Below are 15,107 nucleotides of genomic sequence, written 5' to 3' on the forward strand. Positions count from 1 at the left end.
ACACACTGTATATTGGCAGCACACACACACACATACACACTGTATATTGGCAGCACACACACACACACACACACACATACACACTGTATATTGGCAGCACACACACACACACACACTGTATATTGGCAGCACACACACTGTATAATAGCAGGACACACACACACACACTGTATATTGGCCACACACACACACCACTTACCTTGTTCCGCCGCTCTTCACACATGGGACGGAACCTGTCACGTGGTGCGTGTCCCATGTGACACCTGGTCATATGATTGGCCACACAAGGTGAGAGGGGGAGGGAACTGGGATCCGCAGCCAATGATGGAAGGTGGCTGGTCCCAGAGGAGGGACCAGCCACAAAGTAATAGACTTGGGCCGATCCCTGTGCCGGCCCAAAATAGCCTTTTTGTGTCCGGCCCAGCCCGCCGTTGCCCGCCGTTGCCTGTTCCTTAAAGTCTACCAGCCATCCACTTAATCCCTTTCTTATGCCCTCCACTCGTTATCTCCTCTCTCCTCCCAGCCCCATTCTTCACTCCTCCCTTGCTATATCCCCTTAATTGACTTTCCTCTGTGCCTGGTGTCTGTTTACCCTCCCTTAGAATGTAAGCTCTTATGAGCAGGGCCCACTTACCTCCTGCCTCTATCCTGTTCTTCTGCTTCATCTTTACTGCAATAGCCATGCCTGGAGTTTCTGAAGTCTTGGTATTATTTGTTTATTGTTCAGTACTGTTTCACCCTGTATAGTCTACTGTTTATACAATGTACGGCGCTGCGGAAATCTTGTGAAGCCTAACAAATAAGGATAATAATGATGTGATAGACTCTGGGCACATATTGTATTATTATTAAAGTAGATGTGCATGAACTCAACATTTTATAATAATATACAAGTATATAAATGCAAATGGTCTGTTTTAGGCTTCACAATGACAATAATTCAGATACATGGATAAAAGGCATCTCAGACTATTACTTGGAGATCAGTGTGTCAATTAGTCCACTTGTTTTTCTGTCTTCCTACAGTATCAGATCTTACAATTCTGTTATGTGGAAATTGTTTGATATATTTGCATCGATGCAGCTCACAAGAAGGAACACCACACCACGCACTTGAAATTTTGGAAATATCTCTTCTCCAGCTCTGGCCCCTTGTGTTTAGACACGATCTGTTGATCAGTTTCCCAACATAGGCTAAGGATTAACAGACAGCTGCTGTCGTGTGAGAGGTGATGAAAGATAGAAATTATTCAGTACTTACTGGCAGCGAGAATGTTTAAATCAGAGATGGATAGTTCATTGTATCCTTATCACATGAGAGACTAACAACAACATGTTTTATATCTTAAAAGCAAATGCTTTATTAAATTTAATCACATTTTAAAGGGCTGTACATTGATAGATACTCTGAGTGCAGACTATAGCAAAGTGATTCAAAGCAGGGGAATTTCTAGGTAATTGCAAGGATCACTATTTTCTTTTCTTTATCACTTTCAAATGTAACCAAAGAGTAATGCATAATGCCTGATACAGAGAAAGCTAACAGAATATGCACCCTCCCAAATTGACATATGAAATATATAAACAACATAAACCTATAGAGAATCTTATATATCTTAAATTCAAGTGCTAAACCTGTACAAACATTAAGCACAGCATACATCAGGTGTCCTTAGAAAATCAATATATTTGAGTGACACATCTAAAGCCATAGAATGAAATAGACACCAGGCAATGTTAATAAACTACAGACTGCTGATTCCCTCAGCATTACACTATACCTTAACAACGTTAATCTTATCACTATACATTCTTAACTACAAATAAAGACACCGACAACTTTGTAGTGGCAAATAAAATAAACTTTTTATTTATTTATTTATTTTATTTATTTTTATTTATTTGTTTACTATAAATTAACCTATGAAAGGGTGGCGGCGAGAGCGATACAATCAGCTAACAACTAATAGCGATACCGAACAGTGTATGGCCCACAGGCACTAACCACTGGTCCCAGGTACCACAGTCCTATACGATCGGCCGGTGCTAAATCTGGCGTCATCGTGACCACTCCCTTCTGGGCTCCCCAAGATGTACGCGCACAGTGCAGGTCAAGGGGTCCTCGCACAGAGGTACCAAGAGCCAGGCTGCTTCGAAAGGAGCAGTGACGTGCGGCCAATCAGCGATAGCACCGTATGAATTAGTCGCTGATTGTAAAAGCTCTCCTTCCTGCCAACCTTTCCCATTTCTTTCTTTCACTAAGCCCTAACTTAATGCAAACAGGGAGGGTGGGCGGGAAATCCTGATGACAAGAGGAAGTAGCACTGCCTAGTCAGTGGTATATATCAAAAGTCTCCTCCTACTTTCCCCCTAACATCCGGGAACCAAACACCTCCCACATTTAACCCTGTAATGTCCGTGCCTGCTTCGTGACAAGCAGCTGTGTTTATCTGCATTCAGCTTAAGGGCTTCATTTTTAATAAACATAAAAAGGCTATGTATCTGTAGACAATATACTTCAATGGAACCTGTAGGTAATAAATATACTTCCATTGAACAGAAAGAAGTTTCCCAGTACTAAGAAACATGAAACAATATTGTGTGCTGCCTACAACAATACAGTCTGTGTGACTAGAAACTTGAAGGTTAGTTCAACTTCACCATGAACATAAATATCATGGAAGATCCACATATAAGACACATGAAGTATACCTATATCTGGCAACAGCCACTGCATAATAAAAGAAAGAGATTAGGCCTATATAGTATACAGCAGATAGAGACTTGAGCACTTATCAGTAGAGGTGTGCACAGACCGATTTGTTTTAGTTTTGGTTCTAAAACTTCGTGTTTTGGTTTTAGTTCTGGTTTTGGCCAAAAATTCTCAAAGGTTTTAGTTTTGGATCTGGATTTAATTAAAAATTTTGAAAAATAAATAAAATATATTTTTTTTAAAAATAAGTAAAATCTCATAGGCGATTTTGAGCTGTTTTTGCTCCTACATTACTATTTATAGCATCAACATTCATTCACAGCCCTTTACAGTCTTTTTTGTAATGACCTCTTCACAACTAACCAAATTTTCACCAATTTTGGCCAAAGGCTGCAGTGAGCTGGCTGCCTAAAAATAGTGACAGAGCAATGGCACAAACACATGACAGTTTAATAAAAGATACAATCCCTATGAAATATAGTGACACAACAGTGTGCATAAATTGTCTACATACAGTCACTGAATGCTCAAAATTACATTCCTGAGTTTTTCCAATAGATTGACACAGGTAGTAAGAATAAGAGGTCATTAGAAGGACAGCAGCATCAGTAGGCATTTAGCAGATAGACAAAGGTGGACAGTGAGGCTACAAGAAGAAGAAGTCATTAAATTGACAGCAGCATCATTAGACTTTGAACAGATGATGATAAACCCTAACCATAATGTGAAACGGTACAAGCACTTCAGTGACAGGGACAGCAGTTTTTGTGGCTGAAGTGCTTTATTTGTTTGGCGGAGTTACAAAACCTTCATTAAGACGAGAGAGACAGCCCAGTGGCATGAGGATGTTTCCTTTTCTGGAAATTACTGTTATAAACTCCCATTATTTGTGTGTAGACAGTTGTGCTGCCAATTTAGTTAGAGAAATTCATCTATCCATGTGAGTCAAGAAGACCGAAATAGCAGATCATGGTTCAGAAATGCAGATTGTACCAGCTAATTTACAGGATTGCAAAACATCCATGGAATAACAATAAACCACTTTCTACGGGTATTTTTGAAAAGGAAAGTTTTTTTCTGGCACTACTATTTTTAGGAGGAGCTGAAGCAGGAGATGTGTCATGTGCAGCGAGAGGCGACAGCTTACTCACAAGGTCCTATTTGCATCTGTGAAGATTTGGGTCAGTTGGAGAGAGAGACATTACATATATGACATTTTTATACACATATTCATAATTAAGTGGACAGTCGATACAATGGCATTTTCTAAGGGCTAAATTACTTATTGTTTAACCTCCCGATACAACTGAGGAATTGCTGTTTGGGAGGAATGGAATAAGGATGGAATTTGCTAGCGTGGACACCTGATCTCAACTACAGACAGTGGCGTCAGTAAACATTTTGACAAACATATAGAATTAAAGACGAAGGTGGGCTGTACCCAGAATAAAAATGTTGAAAGACTATGCAAATTATAAATTGAATGTTAGGCAGCATGCCTTTTGGAAAGTGAATAGGAAATAATCGGGCTCATTAGACAGACAGCAGCAGCATCAGTACACATTTAACAGATGATAATAGACCAATGGCAAAATGTTAATAGTGTAGATGGACTTGTTCTTAGGGTCTCCCATCCGGGTGTGATACATATATTCGACAGTTACACGATCGACATTTATAATATGGTGGGCACCCTACTATAGACTGGGTGGAAAGGTGACAATAATGTAATTGACAGTATTAATAGGACGACAACTGAAATGTAGACAGTATTATTTATTAGGTCGAGAATAATATCCATAACCCGATCCCTAATGGTGTCTCTAATCCTATCCCTAACCCTGCCCCTATGCCTAACCCTGTCCCTAGCCCTAACCTGGTTCCTAGCCTTATCCCTAAGCCTGTCCCTAGATGTATCCCACCCAAACCATCTAATACTGTGGACATTTGAATTGTTGACTGAATAAATAATACTGTCCACCATATGAATTGTCAAACTAAATCTCGTAACACTTGAATTGTTGATCTAATGTTGTCATTTTTCTAAATGTCGACCAAATGAATGTCTAGCTGTCAACCGCATAGCAGCCATTTACACAAGATGATAGACCAAGGCCATAATGGTAAATAGTGCAAGATGGAATTGTCCTTGGGCCCACCCACCCATATCTTCAAAGGTCATGCACAAAAACAAACCAAGCGCTTCAGCAATAGGGACTGAATTGCTTGACTTTTTTGGGCTCCCATCAAAGAGAATATTTTGGTTGTTGGTTGTTGAACTGGAGAATAGATAGGGATTTTTTTTTTAACAAATTACTAACGGGTATTTGCTAACAGTGGTCATCTTCCTCTATGGTGACATTATCATCCTCATCACTTATGTAAAGATCATTATCACTGATGAAGAGTTTATATAATCTATTTTATATTCAATTTTATAATATATAATCAGAATTCTGCTATGCTTGAATCAGAGAAGTTGCTCTGAACAAAACTCTCCTCTCCCCACTAGAAACATAAGGTTTGTGAATACTTGTATAACTCTTGAGTGGCTGCTCAGATTAACATGTGATCTATTTCCTGTGGAAAGGTAAACTCCGCCCAGGAGAAAGGTTTTTTTGACACTGTAACACAAGCAGAAAGGTTTTTTTCTTGCCCTTCTTCGAAGGTGAGAGGACTTAGCTTATGGAGACTACATGCTTATTGTTATGGAGGTCTGTATATATGAGGTGGGTATGTGAAAATTAATGCTATAAGGGAGTTTTGAATGGATTGAATGGAACATAGTTAAACATGTGTAAATGTAAAGTATGTGAAAGTGTATATGTGTTTATAGAAGCTTGTGTTAAGTGTATTTGAATGGAATTTTTGTGGTTATCATGTATGTGACTGCTTGTTTTGTTAGGTTATTTGAATGGAATTGTCTGAGTTCAGATAAAATGGAGTTAGTGAAGTTTTGGTCATGATAGCATTTGTGTTCATTGCAAAAGTAATTTTGTGTAATATGCCTTGCTGGTTCTCACTAAATAGATGTATTTAGTGTAAAATAGCTATTTGTGGTGGACTTGCAAGTATATTACTAGAGGTTTAAGAACTGGGTCCTGTTCATTGGTAGTCAATGAGGCCAACACGTGCTTGTAACTTGTAACAAAACATTTTATGAAGTCGGACATTTTAAATATTGTGACCTATTTCAGTTCTTGGAAAAAGCTAATGGAAATTGAAAATGCTGTATGATAGAAGTGTATGGTTGTAGTTTGTTTAATGCAGTTTAGTGTAAATGTATAGTAAGCATATACATGGTAGTGCATAGTTTGTTTGCTATATAAAATGGCTGTTTTGGAAAAGTATTTCATGGGAAAGTGAAGAAAACGTGTAGATGGTATACTGTGTGTTATATTACTGAGATTTTGATTTAGATGGAATTGGAAAGCCTGCTATCTGTTTGTTGAAAAGTGTGACTGAGATCAGCACTTAGATGCATAGCAAATGATAGGATTTTTAAGGAAGTGGTCAGATTGTTAAAAGGCTGTTTGTAATAGAAAACATTGAAATAATGTGGTTAATTGCTGGTGAAATCGAAATAGTTAATATTACAGCAAGGTGATCTAAAAGCCACCATGTAAAATGGCTGCCATCTAGTAGCTTCCATGTGAATGGAATGTGGATAGTGAATAATGACTGTTGCAAAGCATGAGGAAGTTATACTACACATTTTGGACTTTGACTGAGAGAAGTGAAATGAAATAAAAGGAGAATAAATAGTAGAGGTTTATATATGGATAAATGGTAGAAGTTTATATGTGAGATAAATGTGAAAATATTTGGAAGTTTAAAATGTGTGCTTGGCTGTGTCTCTCTTACATTCACACACATTTAGACAATAGGTAACACACAAGCACTACACAATAGTTGGTCAAAACACAATGACCATATTTATAAAACAGGCAATAAACGTAATGCATTGTATGGAAATCTATACTACACCACCTATGTTAGAATAGTAAATGAAATCTGTTGAGTTTGTGTAAAATACTGTTACTCTTGTCTACTGCTTTATAATATATACATAAGTTTTACAATTAGGATATAAATGAATAATACAACACATTTCAAATGAAACTATATCTTCTGTGCAGTTATTCTTGAAGAGATAAGCATAAGTTGTTATATGAATATTGGTCCTGTGGATTTAAGGGAAAATAAGAATTTTATTTCTTAGGTTGAATCAGAATTACCTTTGCGCGGAGTTGATTGACAGTAATAGTCATAATCAACATGGTTAAATGGTCATCCATACATTTGACAGACTATTGGCAAGATTAAAACCCCCTACCCAGAGAATATATCCTTTTACAGTCACACAATATTGGTTCATCTCCATTGCTATCTAGCCTTACAGGTTATCTATGTAATTTCCATCAAGAAAGTATTCCTTATACAAGTTGTAGTTCATTTTGATGAACACCACTATTTCTACATTTTTGGTGGAGTAGTCTCCTCCGACAATCACTCACAATGTTCCTGACTGTGCTAAACACTCTTTCTGTTTACACTGGAGGATGGGCAGATTGAGTACACCACAGCAAGTTTGTACAAGGGTCTCCAAATTGTCTTTTTTTCTTCATTAAAGTAATCCTCCACCATTCTATTAATACAAGGTGTTTTAGATTGAGATATGGTAGAGGTGTCAATATATTTGGGCATTTCTTTTAAGCCTGATCAGATGTCATAACCTTTCACATTGTGCTGTGGTGACTCATCATCAATGTGACTCTTAGAAAAGGGAAGCACTACCATGTTTAGGAGAAGCTGAAGCAGTGAACTTGTCGTGTGCGACTTGTGCCGACAGCTTGCTTAAAAGGAGCTATTTGCATGTGTGAAGCTTTGTTTCAGTTGGAAATAAAGACATTCCATATGGCATTACATATGACTTAAACCTAGAATTGAGCATGGTTGGCAAAATGTAGTGATCCAACTTAAAGATGCTACAAACACCAACCTATCATTTTTTTAAGAAGTTCTGCACCACCAAATTTATTGTGTGTACGAAGCATGGTACTTGTTGAAATAAGTAATGCACACACAATGTTCACTCCATTGTCGGCAATGAGGAATCCTGAGGAGAGTCTTAGTGTGGTGAGCCATTTTGCTATGACATTCCTGAGTTTTTCCAAAAGTTTGACACTGTTATGTTTCTTTGTGAAACCAGCAATACAAAGAGTAACTTGCCTGTGAAAGACCTGCCATTGAGTACTAGCACTATTATGCTGAAAGGATGAGGAGGAGGATGGTGCAGCTACCAGCGCTGCTGATGATGATGACAACTTAACTACACAGTGGGCTGGTACAGTCATGTAGTCATTTGTTTGACCATTACCGCTTGTACACATGGGTGGGGTACGGTTTTTCGGTATTGAAAACCCGAAACCCACTTGTCCTTTTAATACGATTACCATCGGTGCACATATCTGTAGTTAAGTGGACAGTCGGTACAATGGCATTTTCTAGGGACTGAATTACTTTTTGTTTAACATCCCGTTACAGCTGAGAAATTGCTCTTCGTGAGAAATGGAACTGAGATGGAATTTGGTAGCGTGAACACATGACCTCAACTAACTGACTAAAACCTGATGCATTGACAGTGGAAGTTGAATACACATCCAATGCTAACATAGCTGTCATGGCTTTAGCAATCTGCTTACTTTTCTTGGTCCCCTTCTTCTGTATAGATGCATCATCCCCAGCAGCAGCAGCTGTAGCATGCAAGGATGTGTCTTGGGAATCATGAAATGCATTAGGGGAGTCAGATGAAATTGGAAATTTGGATGCTGGACAATGTACTAATAATGAGGAGGGTGATGAGGAAGGTGTTGACGGCGGTGAGGATTGCATGAGATGTCTACCCATTCTGCTACCAGATGCTTTAATTCTTGCTACTATACACAATTTGCCACATTTTGACAAACAACTTGAATGAACTCGCTGCAAATAACGTAACAGGGAAGAAGTGCCTAGATGATCAACCTACCTCTATTTATTTTAGACTGACAAAGGTTACAGATGCCCTGACAAATGTTGTCTGGGTTGGGATAAAAATATTTTCAAACAGAAGAGGTGCTCTTTTTTTATCTTATGCCCTGGCATGATAATGTGATTATCATGGGCATGAGGTGGTACCACTGGTGGCTGACTTAGTTCAACACAAAAATCATCACCCTCCTCATTATCTCGTTCAAGTACAACACATTCATTTTCAGATCCACAATTATCCCATTCATCCTCTTGCACATTTGCAAGTTCCAAAGTAGCATCCTTAATTTATATGTGCAAATCAGCATCATTAGCATTACTACTCCTCGCATTTTCAAATGGTTAACAATTTTTGGAAGGATGCTGCCCTAAAATGACAGTGTCAGAATCTGAAACATCAGACTCACATAAAGCTCTCAAGGATACCCTCCTTAGACTCTCCGCAGGATAATGTGAGTGCCCAAGTTGTTCTTCAGCCTCAGTGTTATTTTCAACCACTGATTTGGAAGTCTGAGCGAGAAGTCGGTGCATGGGAAGTTAAGGAAGATGCATGATCATGTTGGTCACTATGTTTTGCAATGGAATTTTTAGCACATGTACCAGTACTAGCAGGACCACTACTAGCAAAAAAAGTGGGCATGGTTTGAGCCTTGTATTGCCACTGTAGATAGTGTATGGAATGTTAGCTATTTTCCCTTTTTTGAACAAGTCCCTACATTCATCAGACAATGCTCTCTTAATCCTCATCCTTACATCAAGCTAATGCTGTCTTTGAGATGAACAAACCATATTTGGATTTTGAGGATGCTGTGACAGGATAAACCACCTATGCCACCCTGTCTGCTGCTGCTGGGAACCGGCTGGGCTTACTTTGCCACAGTTCCCGTTCATTATCCCAAATGCGCCCTCTTGCCGCAGTAGGAGGGGCTTACAAATGCTGCCACAACTGGACTCCTTATCGGCATCCAGCACTGGGTTTCTTCTGGGTAACTGACACTGCGAGTGTATCCCGTTACTGGTATACCTGGGCTGGTACTCCTGACCTCTTACTGTGGATCAGGGTTGCTGTGGATGGATTCTCCCTGGCCTATCACATTGACCAGAGCTGCAGGGTAGCAGGCAGAGCAGTAGTACCGGAAAAGCTGCGTCCAAACATCAGAAACAGCCGGGAACAGATTAGATTTTGGGTCTAATCTGTAGGTCACAGGATTTTCAGCATGGAAGATATTTTCAAGTAGGTTATTTGAAGCAAGTGATGTTTGTTTGCAGTCACACTGATTGGAGGTACTAGTGCTAAGGTTAGATGAAATCAGAACAAATTTTAATACAAAACAGTGCTGTTTTTATACACATTGAGCGCAGCCTCACTGGATAAGCCAGCACCCTTGAGGTCTGAGTTATTTTTAGAATCAGGATGCAATTTGTTTATCCAAACATGGATTTACATGCAATTCAAAGATAACAATATTTACACTTATCTGTGATATCCTATAACTTGCTGTGATTTCCTGCATCACATGCTGTTTACAATGTTCAGAAAGGTTTGAATACTCTGGACAGAAGGCCCCACAGTAACACCCCCCTGCTGGGCCTTTGGCCAGCGCAGGCATTTGACCATACTTACCTACTTTCTTCAGCTCCCTTCCGGGAGCCAGCCAGTGGAGGGGGGCGTGAAGGGGCGGGGTGGCCGAAATCGCGTCATTTCGGCCCCGCCCCCTGTGACGTCATGACGCAAATTGCGTCATTTGACAGCGGGGGCGGGGCCAAACGCCGCGATTCACCGGGAATCGCGGCGTTTGGGATCTAATTCTGCCCACTTCACTAGGAAGTGGGGCACTTCCTAGTGAAGTGGGCAGAATTCGGGAGATTGCCACACTCGCCCGGGAGTCCGGGAGACTCTCACAAAATGCGGGAGTCTCCCGGACATTCCGGGAGAGTTGGCAAGTATGCATTTGACACTTCATCAAAAAATGTAATTAGCATTTCCTGCTATCAGACTCCCTCCCCACATATGCTTAATTGGAGGGAAAGGAGGGAATTACCTTATAATTCTTTATTTTTTTTTTGGGAGGTGATGGTGCTCACACTCCACTGACACCCTGGTTTTTAACTGCTAAATAAAGATGTCACTGACTGTCCCTCACCAAAATGCCTTTGACTAGTAGAAATACAGTTGAAATTTTCACTAAAAAAAATTATGGAAATGATGTGCTTTTTTGGGGAGTGCTGCTGCTCACACTTCACCAACACCCTGGTTTTAATCAGAGATGTTCACTGACAACCGTGTTTTGGATTTGGATCTGGATTAACTTTGTGTTTTGGTTTTGGCAAAACCGCCCTCACGTGTTTTGGTTTAGGATCCCTATTTTTTTTTTGCTAAAATCACATAATTTGGCTCTTTTTTTGTTCCTACATTATTATTAACCTCAATAAAATTAATTTCCAGTCATTTCCAGTCAATTTTTGTCAAGTGACAAGAACACTGCTACCCCTCCTGTTTCTGTATGAGCAATGGCACTGAGCAACGGCACTGGAGAGTGGCAAGAACACTGCTACCCCTATGTCTGTATGAGCAATGGCGCTGGATCTCCTGGGGAGGGAGGTACTTATGGAATCCAAAACCCACGAGATCCGACAACGCAATGATGATGTTTTGCCTCGTTTCAGATCCGAAAGTACCGAGACGGCTCACGAGCCTACTCGGATCCCCTAAGTTCGGGTGGGTTCTGTTTTCAGAAAACCGAGCCCAAGCATCTCTAGTTTTACCCCACTTAGTAAAGAAGATGTCACTGACTGCCCCTCACCAAATTTGCTTAACCTACTAGAAAAACACTTTGAAACTTAAGGAAAGAAATTAAGAAATATATGTGTTATTTTGTGTTTGCTGCTCAGAGTCATTCAGCAACAGAACCATGTTTGTCTCAACTAGATACTAGTTCAGAATGATGTCTGTAGTACTATATATATATATATATATATATATATATATATATATATATATATATTATATATTATATGTTATAATAATAACATCCAGTAGCCACTACTCTAAACTCTTTGACAGAGTACTACCCAATTGATCAGCAAACTATTCTAGCAGACTGATCTAAACAGAAATAAACTGCATTAAAATAATAACAGCTATTGTATTTTTCTTTGTAAATTCTCTCTTTCCCCCTGTTCTAGTCACTCTCTGCAAGTTTCAGAGCTAGCTACCTTCCTCCCCACACTCTCTGTCTGCTCTAAAATGGCATATGAGAAAACAAGGGAGGGATATAAATCAATGATAATGATCCAAAACTCACAAGATAAATAGTTTTTCCAGGAATCCTGTTTTTCCTAGTTTCAGATCTGATTTTGGCGTGAGATTTCCTTGAATCCGTACCACTCATCTCTACTTATCAGACATGGTTTTAGGACACTTTGATAAAGAGTTAATTTGAAACGAGTTGGTGTTAATGGGGACCCGAGGATAGCTGCGCTGCTCAATCTGAGGGCTGCGGAGACTGCTTTGCCGGCCATTTAACATCTTCTCTGCTGATGAAGAGTATATAAATAATATATTATTTTATAACATGACGTATAGCAGGTTCAGCCATAATAGAATGAGCACACTGGCTAGGCACAAAGCTGTCCTCCCCCCACCTGTTACTGTGGAACTTGAATACCAGTGAAATAAGTTTTGAGCAGTTAGTCAAATTAGCATTTGAATGCGGTGAGTGGTTCCTGTGGAAGTAGTCTCCGCCCACAAGAAAGGGTTTACACATAATAAAAAGAAGAAGCTTTCTCTTTGTGCTCTGCTCTCAGCCTGTAGAGAGTCATGCAGACAGAGCTTCTAGCTGGACATGCAGGCAAGTAAGTTGCCTGATGGCCTCCACAGGCCCTGGCTAGTAGGAATGATGGAGTTTTTGAATGGAATGAATGAAAGGTGAGTGAATCTAGAAATATATAGTATGTAATGTGTTTCTGAATGGAAGGTGGTTGAATCTGGACGCATATGTGGTGAGCTTGTGTTGGTTTATGCATAGGTAATGGTATGGTGTTAGTCTGATTTGTATGTGGTTATGTAGTCTAATAAGAGCTGGGCCCTGTTGCTATTAAAGCTGCATTGGCAGTGAATTGGGCCATTACAGGCACATATTGTTGGGATGGCTGACAATGTGTTGACTCCTGTAGTGCTGTATAATTCTTGGAGTTCCTGTTGTGTTTGGGATAAATTGTTGGTTTAAATGCAAGCATTTGTGTTATACATAGTTCTATGTAGTTATGTGTTGGTTTAATGTTGTAATGGAGTTTTGTTAGGTTATTTGAGTGGAATTGGTTAAGTTCAGATAAACTGGAGTTAGTGAAGTTTTGGTCATGGAAGCATTTGTGGTTTTGGCAAAGGTTATTCCTGGAAGACTAATGGAAAGTGCAAATGTTGTGTAATAGTAAGTGTATGGAAATGGTTGTGCATAGTTTGTTAGATAGACTGGTGGTGTTTGAAAAGTATTTCATGGGAAAGTGAAGAAACAGTGTAGATGGTATTGGAAAGTCTGTTATGCTGCTGTTAAAAAGATGCATAGTAAGTGATTGGATTGTTCAGGGTCAGATTGTTTAATATAACGTTTTGTTAGACTGTTGGTTTAAAGGGTAGTTTGTAACTCTGAATCTCTGAAATAATGTGGCTTATTGCTGGAAATGTTGGTGTAGTTAATATGGCAGCAAAGTGAAATACCATGTGTTTAGAGCAGGCCGAGTTTCAGACAATAGAGAACATGGATCTAGTATCTGGCATGCTTATAAAATGGCTGCCATCTAGAAACTCTCATGTGAAGGGAATGTGGATAGTGAATAATGGCTGTTGGACTTTGTGGAAATATTTGGAAGGTTAAGATGTGTGCATGATTGTCTGTGTGGTCTCCCTCCCCCACAAGTCTCTTCCCCCTCCTCCCCCTACACACACACAATGTATTCACAAACCTAGAACAATAGGTAAAGCTTCACACACACACACATTCACACACCTTTAGACAATAGTTAGTCAAAACACACACACAATGACTTGTATATTTATATAACAGGCAATACATGTAATGTATGGCACCAAAATCTATACTTTGTGTAAAATATTGTTACGTTGTTTACTGTTTTATAATATATACATACGTTTTACAATTAGAATGTTAACATTTTAAATGGAACTATATTTTGTGGGTAGTTTTTCTTGAAGATATAAGCATAAGCTATTATATGAATATTTGTCCTGTGGATTTAAGGGAAAATAAGAATTATATTTCTTAGGTTAAATCAAAACTACCTTTGCGAGAAGTTGGTTGATGGTAATAGTCATATATTACGGTATTAAATAGTCATCCATACATTTGCCAGATTATTAAGGAGATTAAAACCTCATAATCACCCTAGAAAATCCTTTTACATCTGCAGAGACGTGCAGTTCCTATATGCCTCTATTTCCACCTGTATGGGGTAAGCGCATATTGCTGAAAGGACCTGATATCACACAGAGGGACTGAATGCTGTGTTTTTATCTTTGAGATGCTTAAACCCAGCTGATGTCTGGTAATAAAAAACAATTTTTATACAAACTGGATTGTACCTTTATAATGTCTAATGAATTATTAAGGTTGAATAAATATAAGTGAAACGGTTCTATCTATGGAATTATATATGAGTAAACATAATGTATCAATGTTGTATCATCTAGGATGTTCATTATAACATGTGTAAGAGCAGATATTATACATACAAGTGAAACAATGATATTTATTGCATTATAGGAGAAATTACACTATTGTCATTTTTCTAGAAATATACTAGACCCAATATAGTTTGTTTGAAAGTAGGGTTTAGAACACTTATTTATCGATTTTGGTGTGTCATTAGTTTTATTCAATTAGTATTTCTGGTTCAGGTTACACTATGTTTTCTATTTTTGTGTTTGTTCACATGTAAAATCCGGAGAAAGAAAGAAGATAATCATCACATTTGTAACAAAAGAATATTTTCAAATCATCTTAGAGAGACTATCATAATTTATTTATCACATATATTGATGTGTGTTTAATGGTATATCACCAGCGCAGAGCTGCACTATAATTGTGTTTTATTTGTACCTGCAGATAACCTGTTGTGCCAGGTATCCAGTACTTTTGTTCCTCAGATTACCTGGGCATCCTGGGAAACTGTTTCAACTGTTTCTGTGGACTTGTGTTAGTTGCCTTATTTTTTACTGCATCTCATTTTTTTCTGTGTGACCCGTGTTTAAAATAAACCACTTTGTTTCATTGACGCTCTGTCCATTGTCTTCATCTTGGGAATTCTGACAATGAAATCACAAAAGGAAATAATTTAGCTAAAA

This window comes from Mixophyes fleayi, chromosome 12, assembly GCF_038048845.1.
Source record: "Mixophyes fleayi isolate aMixFle1 chromosome 12, aMixFle1.hap1, whole genome shotgun sequence".
Taxonomy (NCBI): Eukaryota; Metazoa; Chordata; class Amphibia; order Anura; family Limnodynastidae; genus Mixophyes; species Mixophyes fleayi.